Below are 26,751 nucleotides of genomic sequence, written 5' to 3'. Positions count from 1 at the left end.
CAGCTTAGAACTTATTTTCATTGGCTCTGGGGGAGTGATATACTGCAAGCAGACACAGAGATGTAGCACCAAAGATGGATACCGAGCTTAAGTAGCATCGTAAAATGTTATTGAAACTGGAGTAGATATACTGTATTAGCTGACAAGCCAGGCATACAATATTTCAGAACATGCTTGGAATGCTTCGATGGATTGTACTCTTCTTCTTTATGTCCTAGCCTTTCCTCCACAGGATGAGAAAGAGGGAAATTAACAAGGAATGCTTTTTGCAGGATTTCTAAATTCAAGGCATGTAAATGAGAGGGGCTTGGAAAGAGCATTATCAGAGCTCTAAGTAGGCTGGGTCCATTACTTCCACCAGGGGCTTACTTTTTATAGGAAAATATCTTTGTTTTCTTTTCTGTCCACAGGTGTTAATGAAAGCAAGTATACTGTATGACAGGCACCAGTACCATGTTTCCTTGAAAATAAGACAGGGTCTTATATTATTTTTTTGCTCTAAAAACACACTAGGGCTTATTTTCAGGGGATGTTTTATTTTACAGTCATGTCATCTTCTTCTGATTGCTGCCCAATGCTGCACAATGGCGGAGGGTGGGGTTTCACTTAACTGGGGCTTATTTTTGGAGTAGGGCTTATATTATGAGCATCCTGAAAAATCATACTAGGGTTTATTTTCAGGTTAGGTCTTATTTTCAGGGAAACAGGGTACTCTGGAGTCAAAGATGCACAATGCATGCCTTTAGCAACCTCAGAGATAAGCAGAAACCATCCTGTTTATTGGATTTTTTTTACCTTCAGAACAGTAGTTATGGATATGGAAGGATCACAGACATGAGATGTACTGTATTCCTATATGTCTGTGTCAGCTTCTGATGAAAAGACCCAAATGAACCTTTGTGTGCCTTGCATTAGGCACTTCGTGTTTTAAAGTAATCAAGTATCAAAATGATAGCCAGCAAGGCACAATGGTTGGAAAGTTCATCTAGGACCCTGGATCTAGAGCCCACTGAGGCCTCAAGCATGCTGGGAGTCTCGCTGGTTGTCTCTCTCCAGGAAAGCACTATGCGTCTCTGAGCCAGTTATTATCTCTCATGCCTCAATGGGATCTAGATCCTAAGTATCTGACCAACTTCACAGGGTTGTTGTGAGGACAGTGTGGAGAAGGAGACCTCATTGGATGACAGGTGGGATATAAACATAAATAAGAATTATTCAAAAATGTTCTAACTTTATTTAACTCTTGTAAGGTTTTATGTATACATATATGCAGATTTTTGGTTTCCATTCTTCCATCTTTTGAAAAATAGCATACCTCTTGGGGTTTTACAATTTGAAGGAATTATCATGCAAACAACATTTCTGGAGAGATGCTTGCTTTGTTTCATTTTGGTTAAAAAGGCATCTGAACAACTCTTCAAATGGTTCAATGTTCTATACCAGTTAGAAAATAAAATTATTTAGATGTACTGAAAACTTATGGACACTGAAACATAAGAAGTGAGGGAGGAATCTGCAGCCTCTCCTGCCTGATGGGTACACCACATTTAAAACCCAGCTCTTCTGTGCTACCTCTTCCCCAGACTCCCCCGCCTCCCACATAGCCCAACAGGAACCTTGTATTTCAAAAACAAGCATTGTGGGTGGGTGGGGGACACATGCAGATTATTTGGCAAGCTCTTATTTAAAGAGCTGGGTGGAAAACGTCAGTCAAATGTGACTGGGGGTGAAGGTGAAACTATACCCCCCAAGCTTGTTTGCAGCCAAAAGTCTTTTCGGAACTGTGAAGCTCAGTTTCTCAGCACTGAACTCAACCATCTGAATTGGGCCCTACAGGCAAATGGCTACTCCAAAAATGAAATCACAAGAGCCATCAAACCAAGAAAACAACACGGAACTGAAGAAGAAAAACAGCCATCCACAAACAAAGTATTTCTGCCATACATCAAAGGGGTCACGGACCGCATGGGGAAATTTTTGAAAAAACACAATCTACAAACAGTATTCAAGCCCACCACAAAAATACAACAAATGTTATGGTCAGCAAAGGACAAAAGAGACCCCCTCACCACTGCAGGCGTATACCGGATACCTTGCAGTTGTGGCCAGGTATACATTGGAACCACAAAACGAAGCATCCACACCAGAATCAAAGAACATGAGAGACACTGCAGACTAAAACAAGCAGAAAAATCTGCAGTAGCTGAGCATGCTCTAAAACAAGCTGGACATGAAATTCTGTTTCAAGATACTGAAGTACTGGACAACACCAGCAATCATTACATCAGACTGCACAGGGAAACCATTGAAATCCACAAGCACCAGTGGAACTTCAACAAAAAAGAGGAAAGCTTGAAACTCAACAAAACTTGGCTTCCAGCTCTGAAAAATACAGCGTGTAAAAGGTCAACAACCTCTACCCAGCCACAAGGACCAGGGATCACTACACACAAAAGACCAGCTAATAACACCCATCAGTCACAGTGACAGACAATCTCTTCTCCTTATCACAACAATACACCCACAACAAGACACACTAATCACCCTTCTCCTGAATAGGACAAAAGCCTATCTCACAGCCATAAATACTCCACTCCCAAGCAAACTACACCAGAGCACAGAGTGCTGTCCTCTGAAGATGCCGGCCACAGAGACTGGCGAAATGTTAGGAAGAACAACCTTCAGAACATGGCCAAAGAGCCTGAAAAACCCACAACAACCATTAGATCCCGGCCGTGAAAGCCTTCACGAATACAAAAGTCTTTTTGTTTTGTATTCCACAGGACACATGTGGACATGCTTTTACCCCAGTCTGCCCTCAGCCCCCAAAATCTCTTTTGATTTTTAGTGAAACTTTTTTCAATTAAAAAAAGACCTCATTGCAAGCTTTACAATCCATAATTGCTGCAGTAATGTTTTTAAGATGCAAATTAGCCTCTTTGCCATGCCCCTCCTCCTTTATATGTACTCCTTCAAGTGTGTGGCCTCCAGGCTGCTAGCCTATGAGGAAGATGTCCCTTTGCCCCACTGAGATCACCCACTTCCAGTGTAGACAATAATGCTTAAAAAACCAAATGTGATACAATAAAATACTAGCATCAGACAACCACAATAAAGATGTCAACATAAAGTTATGAAGCAGGCCAAGGAGTTATACACATTAAAATGCTTTAAGATTCAAATATCTAACTTGCATATATTAATGTCATTATTCTGCTTTAACAGTAAAGAAAAGTATTTAAATGTAAATCTGTTGTTTGGTGCTGATTAAGATCAAAACAAAAATCATGGCTGTTTTGTAATAGCTCTTCCTTGACTAGTAGAAAATACTTTCCCCAAAATTTTAAATCACAAGAATTTTCTCATGAAAGCTCAAGATCTTTTTAAACCTGCAGAAACTCAAGGTTACTAGTGTTTTTTAATTTTAAAAACTGGGATGTTTACAGAATACCAGAAATGAGCTCTTTTTGTATGTGTACTAGGATGAGTCACCTCTCAGATGCACACTTTAGTGAGATGACAGAGTTTGAAAGTGACAGGAAATCTCAAGCCCTGGTCACATGAGGGAAATGTTCTCTAGTTATCCCCCAGTTAGTTTGTTGCTTTTGTTCCTGGTCACACAACACAGAGACAAGATTGAGACATCAATAAGTTCTTGGGACGTTCGTCCCAGGATATAAACCATGTGAGCACAATTCAGTATAACAGAGGTATGGAAAGTATCGGAAGAACTAGAAAACATTTCCCTCATGTGACCAGGGTATCAGAATAATACTTTCAGGGGGGTAGGCTCAGTTACCAGTCTAGACTCCTAGTAGGGTAGCAGCAAGAGCCATTTGAGAGTTTGGGGGGAATAAATAAATTCTTGAAGGAATGTGATACTGGTGAGGGATCTTTCATACACAACCCATTTGATAGTCAAGTACTTCACAGAAGGCGGCAATAGTAAACTACGTCTGAAAACATCCTACCTTAAAAACCCTATGATGAGAAAATTCAAAATTTTTAAGAAGACAGAGCTGGAGGATGAAACTCCCAGATTGGAAGGCATTTCTGTTCAAGCTATACACTGAACATATCATATGAAAAGGTAGAATAGATTCAGAGGAAGGAGGAGTAAAGATGGGTGGAAGAAATACAAATGGTTTAAGATATGCATATTATATTGCTGGCACAAAGCAACAACACCTTAAATGATTACTGAAATATAAAGAGGAATGTGCAAGAGCAGGGTTATAGTTCAATAATAAGAAGTCAAATATCATGATTACAGAAGAATTAGTTAAATCTAATGTTGACAATGAAAAAATAAAATTTTATTCAATCGCTAATCCAGATGGAGGCTGTGGCTAAGAAATCAAAGGTCTCAGACTGGGAGGGGCAGGTATGAGGGAACACATCCTTAAGTGCAGAGGTTGTCAAACCCCGGTCCATGACCCGGTGCAGGTCTGTGGCCAGACTGGGCCACGGAGACTGACCTCCCCCCCTGCACGCACTCCCCTCTCCACGGCTTTTTTGTGCACACACATGTGTGCCAGTGCTGGTGTGAGCACTCCCCCACCCCTTCATGCATGCACCTGAGTGCCCGCATGAGGGGGTACCCCACCTTCCTCAAAGGCTCAGCCGGTCTGCGGTCCCAAAACAGTTGGGGACCGCTGGTTAAGTTGATTGGGGGTGTTGATGGAAACCAAGGCTATTGTCCACACTATTGTATTCCTGATTGCTATACATGGATGCAAAAAGCTGGGAAGTGAAGAAAAGAGAATGGTGTGACACTGGAGGAGAACTTTAGAGATATTATGGATAACCAGAAAGGCAAATAAGTAGATTCTATATCAAATCAAACCTGATCTCTCTAGAAGCTATAATGACAAAACTGACAGTATTGTACATGGGACATAACATGAGAAGACTCATAGGAAAAGACAGTAACACTAGAAAAAGTTGACTATAGTGGGAGAAGAGGAAGATCTAACATGATATTAATTTACTGAATAAAAGAAGCCATAGCCTTTAGTCTTGAAGACTTGAGTGGGGTTGTTACTGAGCCTGGTGCTTTTCAGTATTTATATTAATGACTTGGATGAAGGAGTGAGGGGAATGCTTGTCGAAATTGCAGATTTTACAAAATTGAGTGGAATAGCTAATACAGAAACAAAATTCAAAATGACCTTGATAAGATGGAGCACTGGGTCGAAAGCAGCAGAATGAAATTCAACAAGGATAAGTGCAAAGTCCTGCACCTTGGAAAAAGAAACCAGTTGAACAGCTACAAGATTGGGGATACCCGGCTCAGCAAAACTACGAGCGAGCAGGATCTTGGAATTGTTGTAGATCACAAGCAAAATATGAGCCAACAGTGTAATGTGGCTAGAAAAAAGGCAAATGCTATTTTAAGCTGCATTTATAGAAGTATAGTTTCCAAATCCCACGAGGGGCTAGTCCCCCTCTATTCAGCACTCATTAGGCCTCACCTTGAGTATCGTGTCCAGTTCTGGACACCACACTTCAAGAAAGATAGTAACAAATTGGAACAAGTTCAGAGGAGGGTGACAAGGATGATCAGGGGGCTGGAAACCAAGCCTTATGACGAAAGGCTGAAAGAATTGGACATGTTTAGTCTTGAGAAAATAAAACTAAGGGGGATATGATAGCACTTTTCAAATATTTGAAAGGCTGTCATACAGAGGAGGGGCAAGATCTGTTCTTGATCATCCCAGAGTGCAGGACAAGTAACAATGGGCTCAAGTTAAAGGAAGCCAGATTTTGGCTGAATATCAGGAAAAACCTCCTGTTAAAGCAGTACGACAGTGGAACCAGTCACTCGGGAGTTGGTGAGTGCTCCAACACAAAAAACTTGAATAATCACCTGGCAGATATGCTTTGACTGTATTCCTGCATTGAGCTGGGGGGTTGGACCTGATGTCATTATAGGCCCCTTCCAACTTCACTTTTCTATGATTCTATGACAGGACCTTGTGGAAGTCTTGTTGAATCCCTTCACTATGAGAAAGGCAGCATAAAATGCAATAAATAAATAAATTCGTAGAGTCTCCATAAGTCAAAGGCAACTTGATAGCACATAACAAAGTGGGATAATGGTTGTTGTGGGTTTTTCGGGCTCTTTGGCCGTATTCTGAAGGTTGTTCTTCCTAACGTTTCGCCAGTCTCTGTGGCCGGCATCTTCAGAGGACAGGAGTAGCACAGTAACCAGAGCACAAAGTGCTACTCCTGTCCTCTGAAGATGCCAGCCACAGAGACGCAAAACGTCAGGAAGAACAACCTTCAGAACATGGCCAAAGAGCCCGAAAAACCCACAACAACATTAGATCCTGGCCATGAAAGCCTTCGCGAATACAAAGTGGGATAAGTTATACACACAAAGATAAATAATTATTTGCAAGGGAAACAAAGCCTTGCACACTAATAAATGCTGAGATATTCTTCAAGCCTTTTTCCAGAACATTAAATAGTTGAAACCAACTAGAATGCTGATGCAAATGAAAGACCTTTAACATATCTGATGAAGTGATGAAGCGCTGTATCTATGGCACTGATATCACACTGAGGGTGTCATACTCTCATGCCAAATGATTTAGTGACTTCATCATACTGGAGTTAATTAAATGTTTTGAGGTTTGCAACACCCTTTTCTCTTTCATAAAGTCTGTCTTCATCTGAGAGATAATAAGTTGGGATGAAGCGCTGATGTTCTAGCCCAAGTATTTCGTGACACTTTCAAAGAAGTTTAGAAAATTAGAGGGACAAAGCAGAACCCTGCAAAAATCAAGTGGATATTTTATCAACAAGGTATGCCCTTCTGCATGTTTGACTATTTTATTTTCAAGTGATTCTCACCAATTTATCAGCTTATACCGTATTTTTCGCTCCATAAGACGCACCTTTCCATAAGACGCACCGATTTTTTAGGAGAAGAAAACAGGAAAATATAATCTGTTTTCTTCGCTCCATAAGATGCACAGACTTTCCACCCCCCTGTTTTGTGGGAAAAAAGTGAGTCTTATGGTGCAAAAAATACAGTAATTTCCTGGATCTCCAATAATTTCTCTAAACCTGATCTTATAACTGGTGTTTCACATATTCTTTCCATTCTACCACTCTATGAAAATTATCCAATATTCCAAATACAGTAATCCCAACGAATAGATATACCCTTTTGAGGTTTTTAACCATAGCTACTGTATCTGCTGAAGAGACATGCAGAAAACTGCCTTATATCAGTTCAGCCAATTGGTCCATTTACACATGTATTTTCTAGGTATATACTAACAGGACCACAGTATCCACAATATTAGTACCCACAGCACTTATCTGTTGCCTGAAAATATTAAATGACACCCCCCCATACATATTTCCAAGGTGTATTACCAGAACTGGCCATTATAGGGAACCAGATTGTGTTATATATAATGTTTCTATTCCCACACTTTTTGGCATCGTGAGGGGAACTTGGAACCTATCACCTACAGATACCACAGTCCTACTGCAGACTCTCCTGTATCTATATAGACTCTAGAACTGCAGCCACTGAATCTCAATAAGAAGAAAATATAATTGAGTCTCCAATCCTAAACAAAAGTTCTTAGAAGCTCCATTGGGCGCAATGAAACATATTTCAAATAAGCATTTCCATAGGATTTTATTATTAAATACATGGTTGTCCTTCACTATTAATCCCTGTTAATCTTAATTAAGTACACAGCATCTTCCATTCCAAGGACAATGTCTATATCAATCCCATTTTACTGATGGGCACTCTAAGGTATTTTCTGTTTGTTTATTCCTAATAGAGACCAACAGAGGAAAAAAACAAAGACAGACACCAGGGAGACAGCAACCACAGCAAGCAAACAAGAAGAAATGATGGGAGTTCAGCAGGGGAACAAAACTTTGGGTTTCTGAATATAGTTTTATATTTGTAGACTTTCCCAATGTCCATCAAGGCAAACAAGAAAAAAGAAAGGGCACTCATAGATAAACAGAAGAAAGTTAACAGGGATTATGGAGGGAAGAGACACTTTTACGGTGGTGACCTGGAAAGTGTGTGAAACATTTGGCTTTGTGCCTGAGAAGAACACAGTTGGAAGAAAAAGTGAAAGATCCGCAGCAGTGAGTGACCACGGTTAAGACAAAATGAAGAGTACAAAGACAGAACTCTTGAGCAGCAGCAGCAGCCAGGGGAAGCCCAGGAGGTGGGAGAACAGCAAGACAAAGCAGAGACAGAGAATGTTGAGCAGAGACCAAACATAGCCCCATTCACTCCTGGCGAATGAGTGGCTACAAAGGTGGTGGTGGTGTGAGGGAATTGGATTTTGAGATCATAGTCCTGGAAGATGGACTGCTTGCAAATGATGGGTTGAACCTAACAAGAATTGGGAAGAACATGTTCGGCCAAAGCACGAAGTTCATCAGGAGGGCTTTAAACTCAATTTATTTATTTAATTTATTTAAGTTAAATCCTGCCCATCTAGACCGAAGTCTACTCTGGGTGGCTAACAACATACAAGAATAATAAAATAAACAACATCATTTAAACCATCAGGACAACAATAAATTAAGTACAGTACTGACAGGAGGAAAGGCCTGCCCAAAGTGCCAGGTCTGGAGTTGGCTCTTAAAAAAAAAACAGCAAGGGAGCCAGAGAAATTTCGGGGGGGGGGGGAGATTGTTCCAGAGGCGAAGGGCCACTGCCGAGAAGGCCCGCTTTCTTGTTCTTTAGGCCTCCCTCGGTGTTAGGCCCCTCAGCCACCCATCTCACTAAAGCGAGTGATTCAGGTAGATCTAGGTGGGAGGAGGCGTTTGGCCAGATATTGAGGTCTTAAACCATTTAGGGCTTTATATGTCACTAGTACTTTGAAATCAATGCAGAAATGAACTTGCAGCCAATGCAGGGCAGCCAGAGTAGGGGAGATATGTTGGTGTTTTATCATCCCAGTAAGAAGTCTGGCTGCTGAGTTCTGCACAATTTGAAGCTTCTGCATCTATCTCAAAGGTAGCCCCATGTAGATTGCATTACAGTAGTCTAATCTTGAGACTACAAGTGCATGGACCAGAGTGGTAAGGGTCCCCACATCAAGATAGGAATGCAGCTGGGCAATCTGCAGAATATGAAAATAGGCAGAATGGACCACTGACGCTACCTAGGTCTCCATGGTGAGCGCCGAGTCAAGATGAACCCCCGGACTGTGAACCAAATTCTTTGTGGTGAGAGTCACCCCCCCCCGAAAGAGAGAGTTCCCCAAACCACTGACATCAGGGCCACCCACCCTCAGGACCTCCATCTTGTCCGGGCTCAGCCTCAGACCATTCACCTGCATCCATCCCAGTATGGCCTCCAGACAATGCTGGAGGGACAAAACGGCATCCACTGTTGATGAAAAAAAGGAGCTGTAGAGCTGGGTGTCATCAACGTACTTATGACACAAAGCCCCACACCCCCTGATGACTTGACCCAGTGGCCTCATATAGATATTAAACAGCATTGGGGATATAATCGAGCCCTGCGGGACCCACAATTAAGATTCCATGGAGCCAATACACTCTTCCCAAACTGTACTCTCTGGGGGGGTCCTCCAAGAAGGATCGAAGCCAGGCTAGCATCAGACCACCGATTCCCAGCTCGGAGAGCCTTCCCAGAACGATACCGTGGTCGACGGTATTGAAGGCAGCTGAGATATTGAGAAGGATCAACAGAGACATTTTGCCCTATGTGCCTCCCTCAACAGGCCATCAAACAGTGCAACCAGTGCCGTTTCTGTACGTGGCGCAGCCTGAAGCCCGACTGAAATGGATCCAGGGCATTGGTTTCATCCAAAAGGGCCTGGAGCTGGTCAGCCACCACCCTCTCCACCACCTTGCTGAGGAAAGAAACACTGGCGATAGGCCTATAATTGCCAATGTCATCCGCCGCCAAACCTGGTTTCTTCCTAATGGGCCTAATGAGTGTCTTCTTGAGGGCAGTTGGAAGAGAGAGAGGGACAGAAGCTCAGAGGTAAAGTTAGATGAAGGCTTATGCACAATAAGAGGAAAAGACTGAGTAAGTCTAATGGGGCCCAATAATAATTTTCACAAAAATGTAGGAAGGAAAGCAGAGCTTAATAGTAATAATAATAATAATAATAATAATAATAATAATAATAATAATAATAATAATAATAATAATAATAATAATAATAATAATAATAATAATAATAATAATAATAATAATAATAATAATAATAATAATAATACATTATTTTTTGAAAGAAAGGCAGGTCACAAATCACAGAATTTCCAGTATTTATATATGAATGCCAGGAGTATCTGAAATAAACAAGAAAAACCGGACATCTCAATTCAGGGGTAAATATGACTTACAGTACTGGGGAGCTCTTCACTTTCCTCAGAAAGGGACACTTCCCTTTCATGACAACTGAGATTTTGATTCACTAAATAAGTGGATAGCCTAAGTCAGTCAAGCTGTACTCTTTGGACTTGCTAAATTCGTTTGAACTTTGCTGTTTGAATCATGAGGCTGTATATATAACAGATCTAAAACCCAAAGTAAAATAAATGTGTGGTTTTTTTTAAAGAGTACACAAGAATATCTGTAACCTTCTTTGTCTGGATCAGATCCCCTCTTTACTGGTACAGTATTCATACGTTTTAGAGCAGAAACATCATGGCATGAAGATGGGGTGAGAGGTGCTTTGCACTGTTGGCACACTAGGTATTTAGCACAATCAACCCAGTTCATGAAAAGATTTTTCTTCTTTGTGTCGTATTCAAAAAGTATTTGAAATCTCCAAAGCAAGTTCTGCTCTTGGATTTGTACCTTCATGCTAGCAGTGCTCTTTGATGATTATCAGCTTTCCTCCCCAAGAAATCGAGAGAGGTCAGGAGTTTTCAGCATGTGGTCAGAACAATTCTAAGACAGAAGACTTTCTTCTCAGAGAAAGCCAACTACAGCTGAATAAAATTCACCAGGCAGTAAAAACAGATGCCCAAGAATTTCTTCTCTAACTTAACTGGAGGCTCGAATGAGTGCTAGAATGGAACACATCATAGGCAAAAGGCATTCATTTTTGAAAAATGAATTAAACTGGGGAAAAAATCTTTTAAAAACTATTATCTGATGCTTTAGGGCAAAGCAATGTAAAAACCTTCCTTCCTTCCTTCCTCCATCCCTCCCTCCCACCCCCCTTTCTAAATCTCCATGTATATAGGTATTTGTAATTAACAATACCAGGTTTGTAGCAGAAGAGCTCTGTACACCTGAATAGGGTATACGGAGGAGGAGAGCGCTGGTGGGGCTGTTTTAGAGTCAAGGAGAGGTACTTAGGAGATGTAGTCTAGAGTTTATTAGAAAAAGTCTTTCTTGAGAGCCTAGAGAGTAAGTGTCGGAAAGTCAGAGAATCTGGGTATGACTTCCCTTTTGTTGTTTAGTCATTAAGTCGTGTCCGACTCTTCGTGACCCCATGGACCAGAGCACGCCAGGCCCTCCTGTCTTCATGACTTCCCTAGCAAGCTGAATTAGAGCAATTCAACTTGAATCTGATTTAGTCTCTTCTACAGTTCAGGTGATTGCACAAAGAACCCACATTATTTTGGTGCCAGTATCCATACTGTCCCAAATGATGAGATTTCATATGTGCCCACAGCCTTGCTTCCTTGCTAATCAGACTTAAGTCACACTGATGACTTGACTCAGATTCTACTTGGTGTTTTTTTTAATGGCTCTGACTCAAATCATGAGTTGGAACCCATTCACCTCTCCTTTATTTCTAGAGAGAAATACTTGTTTTAGTAGATACTCTTGGAAGTCTTTGGTATGAAGCTTGGAGCTTCATACCAAAGACTCAGACTCAGATTTGGGACTTAGTACCAGAGACTCAGCCTTGGACTTAAGACTCAGACCCCAAGACTTGCCAACATCCTTGATATTTACTTCTTATTGTTGTTTTGAGCTTTATCATTCATAAGTCAGAAGCTAACTTTCCCTTCATACCAATTGTGTGGTCCCTCAATAAAGTCCTTTTTGAAGGTTTAAGTCAAACTCTCCTTATTATTTTCTTATGTAAATAAGTAGAACTACAACAGACTACAAACATACAACAATACACTCATGCAAAATTACATGCTACCAGAAGGAACAAAGTGGTTAATTTAAAATAGAAAAACCCTTTTACAAAACCCTGAATAATAAAAGATACCAGCTTGGGGCAGGGAGGCTGTGGCTGGGGCAGAACAGAAGGGACAACTCCACAATACGTGGCTGAGGGTTTGGGGTGTGGTTAACACCTTCCCTTGTGAGGAATGGTGGCTTAGTTAAAGGCCTGGGTTTCCAACCTCAGGTAACCCAGGTGTTCTTGGACTGCAATTCCCAGAAACCCTAGCCAGCACAGCGGGTGATGAAGGCTTCTAGGAATTGCAGTCCAGGATCACCTGGGTTACCCAAGGTTGGGAACCACTGGTTTAAGGTATTAAAAGATGTTAAGAATGTGCCTGTGATAATCTGAGGAATGTGTGATCTACTAGTGTAAAAATCAGTGGAAAAGTTGTTGCTTCCTTGGGGTGTATGGTCACCACAAAGGGGAAAATGCACTTTTCTTCTGTGAGTGATCTACTACTGTACTATGAAAAGGCAAACCACTTTAGGAATGCTGCAATGAAATGGGCCAAAAAGATGTTCTGTTTTGGATGAATGATCTGATTTGCTAGGGTTGCCCATGTGATCAATGCAGGGAAATACTGATCTCAGTGTCAGATGACTTTGTACATGATGTACCCCAAATTTTTCAGCTCTGCCACTTTATGTCACCCTCCAAATGCCTGGCATCATTCTAAGAATCAAGACAAGCAGAATCCCTGACCAAAAAGAAATGACAACAAAACAATAATAAAGAGAAGAAGAAATGGTTGTTAATGGAGTTTAAATGAGAATTAAGAAAATAATAGAAACCCCTCCCTTCGTTTTTAGCTGGAAAATCAAAGTACAGTGGTGCCTCGCTTAGCGATGTTAATTCGTTCAGAAAAATCGCTGCTAAGCGATTTCATCGCTAAGCGAAATGCGGTTTCCCATTGAAATGCATTGAAAACTGGACAATCTGTTCCAAAAGGAACGAATTGCCGTTCTTAAGTGAAAATCGCCATAGGAAACATCGCTAAGCGAAATGCAGTTCCCCAATTGAAATGCATTGAAACCTATTCAATGCATCTCAATGCCGGAAAAATACAGCAACAAATTAAAAAAGAGTCAGAACAAAGTCAAATTTGTTTAACAAAGGGTCTATTAAGTGCACTTTATGATTTCAAACATTTTAAACAGTAAACTTTAACTTTATAAATAACAGAAAAACATTTAAAAAACAACAAACATGAGGCTGTTTAAACCATCATTAAGCGAAACAGGGGACCCAAAATTTAATTGCTATGCGAAGCATGGTCCCAACCATCGCTAAGCGAAAATCGCCCATAAGGCCCATCGCTAAACGAAGCACAAAAATGCTCCAAAAAAGTTGTCACTAAGCGGTTTCATTGCTAAACGGAGTGCCCGTTAAGCGAGGCACCACTGTATTTGTAACCCTCTTGCTATATTATTACAGTACCGCTTGACAAGACTATTGTACAATCTTAAATAATAGGTTCTCTATGTTTTAACCTTGGGTGATATTAAGGGGTTAATTCTAATTAAATAGTTTGTGCATGTCCTGCTATTTTGTATTTTCTTCATATGTTTATGCCACTGAATTTGTGCATAGTATTCAGTGGTTAATGCTGAAGGTATGTTTGTTTTTCTATATGTTTTTGTCATCAAGGTTGTGAAGCTTCCATGGATATTTTCAATGCGAAGTCAAGTTATATATAGAAGATGGATCCTTTCTTCACTGGGTCTGCTGTCTTTACATTTTCCTCAGCTGCCTGCAACTGCAATCCTTCCCTGTCACTTTGGTCACATCTGTCAGCATGAAGTAAAAACAGAGGCAATATGCAGTAATTGTGACACTACACAGAGGGACCTCACAGGAAGATCAGCAGGTGCAAGGTGGAAATGGACCCTTACGGGTGAAATACTAAACTGCAGGTAACAGCTTCCCACTGAAGGCTTTGGAATAGGCTGATTCCATCCACCCAAGTTGGCTACTGGATCTTGCTGTGAAGCAGAAAAGGCTTCCTGTTTCATCAGACTCCAGAGGATGACAGGAAATGAAATGATGGATGAGGTGGGGCTTGCTTTATGACTTGCAGTTCTGTCTCTCATTCTCCTTCTTATTTTGTCCCAAATAATGACTTGCCCCACAAGACCCAATTTCCACTTTTTATCAGATAGCTATCTATGGCCCTTTCTTGACAGCAGGAACAGGGTCAGCAGGAAGGGTGGTGGCAGGGTGTAGGTGGCAAAGCTCAGGAAGAATCCTAAAGCTGTAAACTAACTTTCTGAGCAGTTCAGGGTTTCAAACCCTCATCCGTTAGAGTGCGAAATCCAAAATCTCAAGAGTAAGCCATCAAAAATTAGAATGTATTGGTGATAATTTCCAGCGATACAGATGTCTAGCAATGCCCAGTAGTCCTGCTTTTGCTAAAACATATCAGGTCTCTGTACCACCAGCAGCAAAAGGGTATCACATATCATACAGAAAGAGTCAATACAAGCCTTTCCACAACAATCTAAACAAATATTTAGGATACCCTGCAGCTGTGGCTAGGTACATACTGGAACCACAAAATGAAGCATCCACACCAGAATCAAAGAACATGAGAGACACTGCAGACTAAAACAACCGGAAAATCAGCAGTAGCTGAACATGCCCTAAATCAAGCTGGACATGAAATTCTATTTCAAAATACTGAAATACTGGACAACACCAGCAATCATTACATTAGACTGCACAGGGAAGCCATTGAAATCCACAAACACCAGCAGAGCTTCAACAAAAAAGAAAAACGTTTAAAACTTAACAAAGCTTGGCTTCCAGCACTGAAAAATACAGCCTGCAAAAGGTCAACGAACTCTAACCAGCCACAAGGACCGGTGATCACTACACACAAAAGAACAGCTAACAACACCCATCAATCACAGTGACAGATAATCTCTCCCGCTTATCACAACAATACACCAATAACAAAAACACACTGATCACCATAATCACCCATCTCCCGAAAAGGACAAAGCTGATCCAACAGCTATAAATATTCAACTCCCAAACAAATTGCACCAGAGCACAGTGCTGCTCCTGTCCCCTGAAGATGTCAGCCACAGAGACTGGTGAAACGTTAGGAAGAATGACCTTCAGAACACAGCCAAAGAGCCCGAAAAACCCACAACAACCAAATATTTAGACTGCTGTACAAAGCGATTAGCTTTTAAATGAGGCAAGCTAATTTTGGTGATGCTCTGAGTTAAACCGCAGAAGCCTCTGTGCTGCAAGGTCAGAAGACCAGCAGGGATCGGCTTGACGCCGTGACGAGACAGCAGGAGGAGGACAGAGCTCTGTCCCCTGGGCTGAATTCTGACCTGTTTGGGACACCCCAGGGTGTCGAAACCACCCTGAAGAGGTGGTGAACTGGGGGGGAAGCCTGTTGATCACAGGGGGGGACGATGGTCATCCCTGTTTGATCCAGGAAAATCCCTAATCAGCTAACGGGCAGAAACAAGCAGTTTTTTGCTTGCAAGTCGTCGGCAGCCGGCAATAAGAGAAGCAACAATCAGCTATTCAACATCAATGTTACTATCCGGTCAGATATATTTTTACAACTAATTGCTTATGATTACCCCTGGAGAAGACAATTCCTATATACAGAAAAAAGAACCTTCTACCAATCTCATCAATCTTAGAATAGCAGAAAATCTGGAGAGAGGGATAGTTGATGCAAAGAAAATAATTTAAAGATTTGTGGGACATTAACTACTCATTTAAATACATTTAAAATATACTTTAAGAATACATATTATGACTTCCGGCTTGATGTCGCGACGAGACAGCAGCAAGAGGCCAGGGCTCTGTCCCCCGGGCTGAATTCTGACCTTGTTTGGGACACCATAGGGTATCGGAACCACCCTGGAGGGGTGGTGAACTGGGGGGGGAAGCCTGTTGATCACGGGGGGGTGGCGGCCACCCCTGTTCGATCCAGGAAACTCCCTCATCAGCCAACGGGCAGAAACAAGCAGCCTTGGCTCGCTTGCAAGTCATCGGTAGCTGGCTAAAAGAAGCAAGAATATCAGCTTTCTGGCACCGTTGTTTACCGGGTGAGATTTTTACAACTAATTGCTTATACCCCTGGAGGAAATAATTCCTATATATGGAAAAAAAAAATGCTATCTCATCTCAGAAACTATAAAGCGGCAAAAAATCTGGTGAGAGGGATAGCTGATGGAAAGGAAATAACTTTTAAAAATACACTGTAAGAATATTATAGTTTGGCATTGTGAAGCTTGAGAAATTTTCCTGTGAGTTATACTTGATAAATCTGGACTCTGTTTTGACTACCTGAAATCTTTGGCATGGAGCCCAGGAGCGGTGACCTTGAACACTCTGCTGTTATCTCCTTTTGACTTTCTTTGAGCCTGGCTGGAAAATTAACCCTAAAGTGGACCTTTAAGGCCATCAGGCCATGGATACAAATATTGTACCCTACCCTGGTATTTTGAGGGTTCAAATTTGGTTCAGGCCTATTTAGCCAAAGCGGACTTTTTGAAATGACTCTGGAAACTTTGAATATCTGTTTATAACCATTTGGGCAGCTGAAACAGAATAGCACAACAAGGACAATTTTGGAATGAAATAAAATCTACCCTTCAAACAATATTAGATACAGTGAGATCTCATTATCAAGAGGCCAAATTATTCAGTCCGCAAGCAACAGGGAACAACAAAGAAGGAAATGGGAGTATCTCAGATGATGTATGCCAATCAAAGCAGCAGCAGCTGGAGGAAGTTAATCTAAGAGAAACATCAGTCTTGGACCAGAGGAGAGTACCAGGGGAAGACAATGGGGAAAAAACAGCAAAATTAACCAAAAAAAGCCTGGAAGATTTATTGAATATAGACCAAGTACATAAAGAGTTAGTGGACATAAATCAGATCTACAAAATGGTTTCAGAGGACATGAAAGATGACAGAATGCTTAGAGACACAGAGATATTAAATGAGAAAAGGGAAATTTAGAGAGGAAATTACCTAGAAAGATGAAAAAAGGGAAAACAAGGAAGGGCGGGAGCTGGGACAAGCGAGGGGCGCTCACTCCGTCACGTGGATTTGATCTTACGACTGCTTGGTCTTCTGACCCTGCAGCACAGGCTTCTGCGGTTTAGCCCGCAGCGCCACCACATCCCCTTTATATTAAAAAGGAGAATTAAATTGAAATAAGGGAGCTCTAACCAGGGTAAAGATGTAATATGGTGGCTTTTCATTTTAGGTAAATTAAACTAGATATAAGCTTGGGGCATGGATCTGGAACTACTTTTATTAAGAATGTTATTAGAAGAACTTGAGAATATTGTACACTATGAAAGTAATATTATGATAGTAGCCATATTATATTATAGTAGCTTGGGGATCCATCTAGACCCGGCGCTCACTATGGAATCCCAGGTGGTGTCCGTGGTCCGCACCGCCTTTTTTCATCTTAGGCGGATAGCCCTGCTGCGATCCTACCTTGATGTCGGGGCGCTTACTACCTTGGTGCATGCGCTCGTAATCTCAAGATTAGACCACTATAATGCGCTCTACGTGGGGCTACCTTTGGGACTGCTGCGGAAACTACAGGTGGTGCAGAATGCGGCAGCCAGATTACTCAGTGGAGTGAGAAGATACCAACATATCTCCCCCACCCTGGCCGCATTGCATTGGCTGCCCATCCGTTTCCGCATCAACTTCAAAGTGTTGATGCTTGCGTATAAAGCCCTAAACGGTTTAGGACCTCAATACTTGGCGGAACGCCTCCTCCCACCAAGATCTACCCGTGTCACTCGTGCGAGCCAGGAGGTGAGACTGAGGAGCCTAACGCCGAGGGAGGCCCGGAAGGAAAAGACTAGAAATCGGGCCTTCTCGGCGGTGGCTCCTCGTCTCTGGAACAACCTACCCCCTGAGATTCGCGCGGCTCCCTCGCTGGGTATTTTTAAGAAACAATTAAAAACATGGATGTTTAGGCAGGCCTTCCCAACAGATAACTCCTGACGATTTTTCCCTACCTTATAGCTTTCCTATTTTGTTTAATAATTTTTTTCTTTTCTTTTTTGTTAAGTAATATGGTTATATGTATTTTATTGTTTTATTCTTATGTGGTCCTCACACGACCAGATAGGCGGGATATAAATTATATATATATATATATATAACCTCTGGGTAGTTTGGGCGGCATATAAATTGAATAAATAAATAAAATAAATAAAATAAATAATATATATATATATATATATATATATATATATATATATATATATATATATATATATATATATATATATATATATATATATATATTTATATATATATATATATATATATATATATATATATATAAATATTTATATATGTTTGAAAGATGTCTGGAATTTGGGGGGACAACTGGGAAGACACTGAGGTGTAAAAATCAAATAATTGTAAGCAAATTATGTAACACGATGTTTGACAAGCACAAATCAAATGTAGATCAAGTGAAAAACTAATAAAATGTTAAAAAATGTTAAAAAAAAAGAAGACCAGCCATTGTAAGATTGAATCCATGCGACGGACTGAGCTCCCGTCGCTTGTCCCAGCTCCTACCAACCTAGCAGTTAGAAAGCATGTAAAAATGCAAGTAAATAAATACCACTTTAGTGGGAAGGTAATGGTGTTCCTTGTCTAGTGCTGGCCACGTGACCATGGAAACTGTCTTCAGACAAACACTGGCTCTATGGCTTGGAAACGGGGATGTCAAGGGGAACCTTTACTTTTACCTAATTTTGCCCTAGAAAATTAAACATTTATAGTCACAGACACATATTAACCCAAAGAAAAGTCGCAGAAAACTGATACAATGCAGAAAATTAATGACATGTCTTGAAAGGAAATGACAGCTCAAGGCCTTTCACAACTCATGCAAAGGGCAATAGAACACTGGGATTATTATCAGACATTTGATTTCCTGACCTACTGACATTTTACATTTTCCCTTTCTTACTCTCACCGCCAACATATGTGATCACATCCTCTCCCTCCCCATGCCCTGTGACAAAATCTGGCAATGCTTCCCTCTTTACAAAATGAGGACAGTTTTGCATTTCACGTACATCAGATCAAATTAGGACATGTGGGTAACCCTGCAGGAAACATAATTATGAAAAATGACAGCATTCAATACATACTGTCCTTCCACATCTTCCTTGCCACAGTACATTTTTAACAACAGTCTGAACCTGAAATGCATAGGAGTAGGAGACCCTGCCCTCATTTATAGCAACATAAAATTGAAATAGGCCAGTGATGTCACCAAATTTATTCTTACAAGCTTGCTCCCTCTGTGTAGACAAGTACGAGAAGGTGCTTAAAGGAAGAAGAGCAAAATAGCATTACATATGATACATTATTGTTTTTACATTGCCAACAATGACAGGTATTATCCTCCTGGAAATCCTAGCAGACATAATTAGTGAAGATTGCAACGTTAATTCATTCCGCAAAAATCGCTGCAGAACGAAAATGTCGCTATGCAATATTAAAAAGCCCATAGAAACGCATTAAAACGCGATTAATGCATTCCTATGGGCTTAAAACTCACCGTTCAGTGAAGATCCTCCATAGCACGGCCATTTTTGCTGCCTGGTAAGCGAGGAATCCGTCCCAGAAAACAGCGGGTGGCCATTTTGTTTACCCGGTGGCCATTTTGAAACCGCCGATCAGCTGTTTTAAAATCATTGCTTTGCGATGCTTGGTTCCCAAAGCAGGGAACCGAGCATCATAAAGGGAAATTCCCCCATAGGGAACAACGCAAAGTGATCGCTTTTGTGATCACAAAAAATGCATCGCAAAGCGATTTCATCGCTAAACAGAGCGATCGCTATGCAAGGCACCACTGTACAGTATCTTGCTTGTCAGAAGGAGCCAAATTGTTGAAAAGTTTGTCCTTCCCAGGGTAGAGGCTCATCTTGCTGTCCACAACAGCTCTGGAATAAGCAGATTATGCACTTCACAAATCTATATGCATCTATTCAGAAGGCAGTCTCTATACCTATCTACTTGGGAGTATGCCTCAGTGAACTCAGTGGGATTAACTTTTGAGTAGAAATCATATTGAGTATGAGAGGATGAGATTGTAAATTCTAATGAGACTCACATAACAAGTAGACTAAGATCAGCTACCTTATGTAGATAATACAACCGCCACAGTTTAAGATAATGCTCTTTAGAAGGCACCCCAAATACCCGAATAACAAATATTTTACTAAACACCATTAGAAGCAAAAGCACCCTGCAATTCCGTGAAGCAATTTTTTCAGTGTGTCAGAATTACAATATGACTCTGTGGATACAAATTAAGCAGCAGAAACCTGACTGCTGGGATCAGTTTATTAGCAAGGCAGTGGTATTTCATAAAGAATGCATTGCTTCAGATCTGCCAATGAATGTCAAAGGAATTTCGCAGAACAAAATGTATTCTTTGCATATGAAATAAGCAAAACGCTTTAAAATCCGAGCCTCTTTCCAAAATGCATTTAATACATTTCTGTGACAACAAAGGACAACCTTCAGAGCTCATGCCTGGTCCAGCAATGTTCCTGATTCTTTAAATCTGGGCTGGGGAGCCTGTGGCACTCTGGAGGTTGTGGGGCTCTCATTCCGGTTATCCCTAGGCAGGCCAGGCAGTGGTGAGGGATGATGGGAGTTGTCATTTGAAAACAAAATCTAATTATGATCACCAATTTAGTTTCACCCAAATACTTCACTCCCTTAAGCAAGCACCATATTCAACATTCATCTGAATACTGAACAGTGAAAGTAGTGTAGGCCTTCTACCACTATGTGGTAGTCAAGAGGAAAGGGTCAATTTGTCCTCAATCATGGCTACTGTTTAGCAGCAGTGGATGACTGATCCTTTATGAGTCAATATAATGCAGCTACAGTGCTGTTGAACAGACAGCATTTACCCATTACTGTCCTAGATGCTCACTGTGGTTTTTTTTTTCATACATGAGGCAGTGTAGTGTGGTTTTTTATTTATTTATTTGCAGCTGTTGGGATGGAAAATCCTCACACCTGATGACATGATTGGCCTTATGTGGCACAGCTGCATAAATAGGATTTCAGCCATAATATATGTTGTAAGGAAGATGCGTTACCTTTATACTCCCCATCTAAGTCCAATTCTTTGCCATGTTAGAACTCTGCTTTCCACTCCATAATAAGAATCACATCTGGTTAGGGCTATTTCAGGACTGCTGGCACAGAATTGTTCCAATGCACTAAGATGATGTGCCAGGGCAGCTTAAAACACTGGAACAATGCACCTCCTCATCATGACACTTAACCGACCTATAATTGTTATACTTTATGTTTGCCAGTGTGTCAGGTTTGCGAGGCCCTCCACACTTCTCAATCTCCTCCCATTATTTTTATTAGCAACAACATGATATTGCACAAAAATATACCTGATTGAAGACTAAGGTAGGTAGACTGTGTTTTTCATCCTCTATGATAAGAATGATTGGACCATTTTGCTTCAACTGAAGTGATGATTTACTTGCATTTCCAAATCACTTTCAGAGCCATAATTCCCAAAAAGCTTTTTCTGCCACATCCAAGTCACAGTTCCTTTCCTCTCTGCATTTTTCTTTGGGCTTATTGGGGCAATTTAAAGGCCTGAAGAACCCAGTGCCTTATACATAGTTCAAAGAGCTGTGAAGATTTTTGGCCCAGCTCCACTTGCCAAAAATGATGATGTTCTCAGCCGCAGCCTTTTATCTTTAATTAAACATTTCCCATCCACCACCCACTCAGATTCCAGAGCTCTCTAGTGATCCTTTGGGATTTGGGGGCTAAGAATTTTGGGGGCTTTAATGTCCAAAAATCAGTGCTGCTGGGACCACTGGCTAGCTTTGAGATTTCCAGCTTAAATGCCTTTTTTTGTTCCCTGCTATTCCACAACGCTGCCCAGTGAAAGTCCATCAGCATGCTAAGAATATCTGCTTCCCATGATATTTTGGATTTCCCCATCACTGAGAACCTGGCTCCCCTTGGCATAATCTCTGAATCTCAGCAAGGTTCTCCTATCTCCTCCTGCTGCTTTTGTTCCTGTCATTCTTTTAATTTCTCTCTCTCTCTCTCTCTCTCTCTCTCTCACACACACACACACACACACACACACACACACACACACGCGCACGCGCACGCGCACGCGCACGTGCACGCGCACACACACTTTATCTCACTGCTGGTATGCAGTTACACCTCTGTGATTTGCTGCCATTCCATACTTTATCCTTCCCTCCTTCATTTTCCCCACACTGTTAAACTTCAGTAATTGACCTGTAATTTGTGCATTTACTATATCATTTCCCCCCCCCCCCCAAAAAAAAAGTTCCAGAGAAGCTTTGGTCTCACCTCTGTTTCTTCAGCCTGAAAATCCTACAAGCATCTTCCACCTCCCAGGCTGCAGTTTCCATGTGTGTTCTTTTTTGGAAAAAAACCATACTAATTTACACCCCAGGTTTATCATGCCAACAGCAGCAGGAACCTCAATACTCATCACTCCTGAATAGCATAATACCTGCATCTAAAAGATAGATTCAAAACACGGATAGGAATGTGTGTTGGGTGAGTGTGGTAATACAGTTGTGAATCTTCAATAACCTCCAATGGTTTTAATGAAGCTGATATAACAGCACTTCCCAGAAATCTGTGCCCTGTCTCTCTTGAGGTGTTCAGTCAATTATACTTTCTTCACCCTACCTTCCTATCACATCTCCATGATTTACTTTCAATTCTGCCTCTGTTTTTATACTCATCTGGACAAAGTGTGTCAATTCTGATAAACCTATCCTCCACGGCAAGTTTTTTTCCTTCTCAGACTGGAGTAAACTACCTGTAACAAGATTACAGTGGTGCCTCGCTTAACGAGTGCACCGTATAGCGATGTTTCCGTATAGCGATCCCTTTTTCGGGATCGCTATACGGAAACATACCCGATCTTTGCAATGGGGAAAACCCGCATTGCGAAGATCGGGTATTGCGGCGGCCATTTTGGAGCCGCCGAACAGCTGATCGGCGGTTCCAAAATGGCCACCGGAAGCCCGGAAATGGCTGCCGGCAGCCGTTTTCGCGCCCTGCCCTCGCTTAGCGAAGGCGCGAAAATGGCTGCCGGCACCTGGAATCCTCGCTGAACGGGTAAGTAACGAAGGTATTGGAACGCATTAAACGAAGTTTAATGCGTTCCAATACCTTTCCCCTATCCGTTTAGCGATGATTCCGTATAGCGAGGTTAATCCGGAACGGATTAACCTCGCTATACGGGGCACCACTGTACTTGAGTCTTCCTTAAGGATCATAAACTGAATGAATAGACAGAGACCTTGGAGTTTAATTTCAAGCACTTTTTTCACTTAGCTGTCTTTTACTAATGAGATGTGTGAGAGGCATACGATACACATGAATCCAAACCAGTGTGCTAGAAAAAACAAATAAAAACCCCAGATTAACAAATAGTGCTTCTTATACAATCACCCCCCCACAAGTTCTTTGTTTATTGCCGGCTAATTCCTTCCTCAAAACATGATGCCAGTTAATAATTGCAACAGTGTGTTCCTTCACCCTTGAGCCAGACAGAAACACAACTGCTATGAAATTCAAGGGCCAACTTGAGGACAAATGATACCCTCAGAGTAAAGTTCCACTATCAAGGCCATCTAACATTAAACAGGGTGAGGGTGTTCCCTCATAGGAGGATGGTGTTGGGGATGGTGGCAGATCCATCAGTGCTAGCCATTCACCATCACCTATGCTCCTATGTCACACAAAATGTTTAGCCACCCCTTTTGAAAGTGCCATGGCCAACACTAAATAAGCTAAGAAATAAGACACTATTCATGTAACTGCCTGAGATGTGGGCACATTATAGAGGTGGGAAGTGGCAATGGTGAGAAGATGGGGGTTCCTCTCCTTCTCTTCCTCCCACTTCTCTTATGCCGCATACTGATATGGTTATAACATAGTGGTTGAAATCCTGCAGCTTAATGTAGTGTTGCAGGCTGCCTTGAGTAGTGCCCTTCAAATAAGTAAACTCCTCCATCGATGGCGAGTAAACTCCTCCATTGATGGAAATGGACCTAGTCGAACCAGGACTTGCTATGCTAAAGTAAGTTCTAAGAGTAGCCCCATTTGAATCAATTGAACTTATAGACCAGCTGACCCACAAGACCCCATTGATTCAAGGGCCCTACTATAGTACAATTTAATACTCCAAAAAACAGGATTTTGGCCAGAACGTTGTTTGAGGTTGATCCTAGGTTATGCTCACATTCATCATCTAAGATAGGTTGCTTGAGAACACATCTGGCTATTTAGATAAAGAGTGTTTTCAAGCTAAAGGTAGTTATTCTGTAGGCTTAAGGGAGCGAGGCCTGTTGGGAAGATTAGTTTCAGTAGAAATAAAGACGGCCACCCAAACCCTGGTTTCTAGTTCCAAGGATCCCACTTTTACTCAGAGAGCTGCATTTGAGTTAGAATAGCTCCCAGGAATTTAGACTGGACCGCTCTAAGTTGGAAAAAGAAGGATAGTGGCCAAGTCGAGCTGAAAAAGTGGTTTGGCACTGAACAAGGCACAGTGTCTCAGGAATCACCACTCATGAAGGAAACTGAGCAATCTAACGTGTTGCTGCACATAGTATGCTTCTGGATGAGGGATTCCAACAACAATTAATCCAAAGAGTTTGTACTGCTACTCCATGTTAACAGCTTTTGCAGATTTCCAGTGGGAAGAAAAACAAAGAAACAGTAAACTTGCAACAGATAGTTGCAAACAGAAGATGAGATCAGCAGCACTCATAGTAGGCATCTGTGAATGAGGCACAACAATGACTCAAGGAAAGCCTCATGTGGATGGAGCTGCAGTTGGCTGTATAGGGTTTCCATATCCAGATCTATCCTAAATAACATTGTAAAGGTTCCTAGCACACATGTGCTATACAAATGACTTTTGTCTCACACCCAGGTATTTATATCTTAATTTAATTATTGCAGTGGCATCTTTCCAGTTTGTGATGTTATAATTCTGTTCTGGCAGTCTCAGTGGCTGAGATTATAGCCCAGCAAAGACTATTTGCCCTTTATCCTACTAAATCAGGATATTAAATCAACTCACCAATATCTAAAATGCAGAATGATCCATTTGCCTTATTATCATTGATTGGAAAGGCTGCGGGATAAAAGTGACTGAAATGATGTAACACTTAATCAACCACATCTCAAAAAGCTCTAGCCAATTGTGCTTTTCATCCTTTTTCAATCTAGGCAAAATTTATTCTAGTTGAGAGTAAATCCAATACTTTTTTTTCAATAAAAGCAAAGCACAAAGGATTTCATCTGGTGGCATTAAGCCTTCTGCAACTAAATGTCCTAAAGCGAAACAACTGTGACATTTTAAAAACAGCCTTAGATATATTGTAAGAGATATAGTAGTCATGTTTTTGGTAATGTTTTTTGATTGTGTTTTTCAGGAGATTATAGAGTGGGAAGGTAATCTAAATGTATGCTGTCACCGTTGTTTGGTGCGGGGGAGTGATGAAATAAGTTATACACAAGACGGAGAAGCAGCACCCAATTAGCTTTAGAGACAGGAAATTAATTTTGAAGCATCCCTTGCTTTAATCAAGAATGTTCAACATAGCTATCTGCTTTTAGCCATCTAAAAATCACAGCATTAATAAACTGCACATTAACGAAGAAAAACAACAATTTGGAAATAATTGCCTACTTTTAAGAGGCATTTTCTCATTTTTTACAGGACCCAGTTATTCAATCAAATGGCTGAAAAATAACCAAACTCAGAGCTGCAGCCTAACAATCAATCTGCAACAGATTCAAAGATTAGCATTAACAAATGGATACACAAATATTGAAAAGAAGAAATAGTGTGCATTAAAAATCCCAGATATTTTTTCAACGATTGTATTGAAGTGTTAGCATGGAAGTAAAAAGTCTTAAAGCATTAGGAAGATCAAAGATCAGAGTGAAGTACACCCTTTAGAACTTCCAACAGTTTAAACAGGTCAGTTTCATTGTTTTTTTAAAAAAATATTTCAGATAATATTTTTCCCTTTGATATATTCAAAGGAAAAAAAAAGTCAAATACTGTATCCATGACACAGACATAGCTGAAATGAGTTCCCTATCATCTCAGGGTCTGTATGGTCAAGAGGAGACTTTAAGCTTACTGAAAGTACTAAAAAGTAAGGATGCAGAAGGAACTGGGGATGTATGTGCATCTGCACCGTCTTCATTCTTGACCCCTCTGTCCTCCGTGACAATGAGTGGAACAGGGTAAGCCCTGTGAGATGAATGCTAGTAGATTTTTCTTGCAAGGGCAGGCCAGGGGTTGAGTGAGCAAGGCTGGAATGAACACTCCCAGCTTCTTCTCTATGCTGACATCTTCAAGTGCACCAGTTGAGCTTACATATGTGAGCAGATAAACTAAATCCAATGTTAGACCCACTGAGATGAAAAGACTTAAACCAGTTGTGTTCCACAAGTGCCATTCACTACAGTGGTCCTACTAAGGGTA

The 26,751-nt window shown here is 41.1% G+C and overlaps 1 protein-coding gene across 4 annotated transcripts in view; it reads right to left on the bottom strand.

Moving 5' to 3' along the window:
• Positions 1-26,751, bottom strand: part of PRKN (parkin RBR E3 ubiquitin protein ligase) — a 982,733-nt gene that overhangs the window by 154,793 nt on the left and 801,189 nt on the right. The window lies entirely within an intron of this gene.

This window comes from Pogona vitticeps, chromosome 1, assembly GCF_051106095.1.
Source record: "Pogona vitticeps strain Pit_001003342236 chromosome 1, PviZW2.1, whole genome shotgun sequence".
Taxonomy (NCBI): domain Eukaryota; kingdom Metazoa; phylum Chordata; class Lepidosauria; order Squamata; family Agamidae; genus Pogona; species Pogona vitticeps.
The sequence above is the reverse complement of the archived record's forward strand: the minus strand, read 5'-3'. Positions and strand labels throughout refer to the sequence as shown.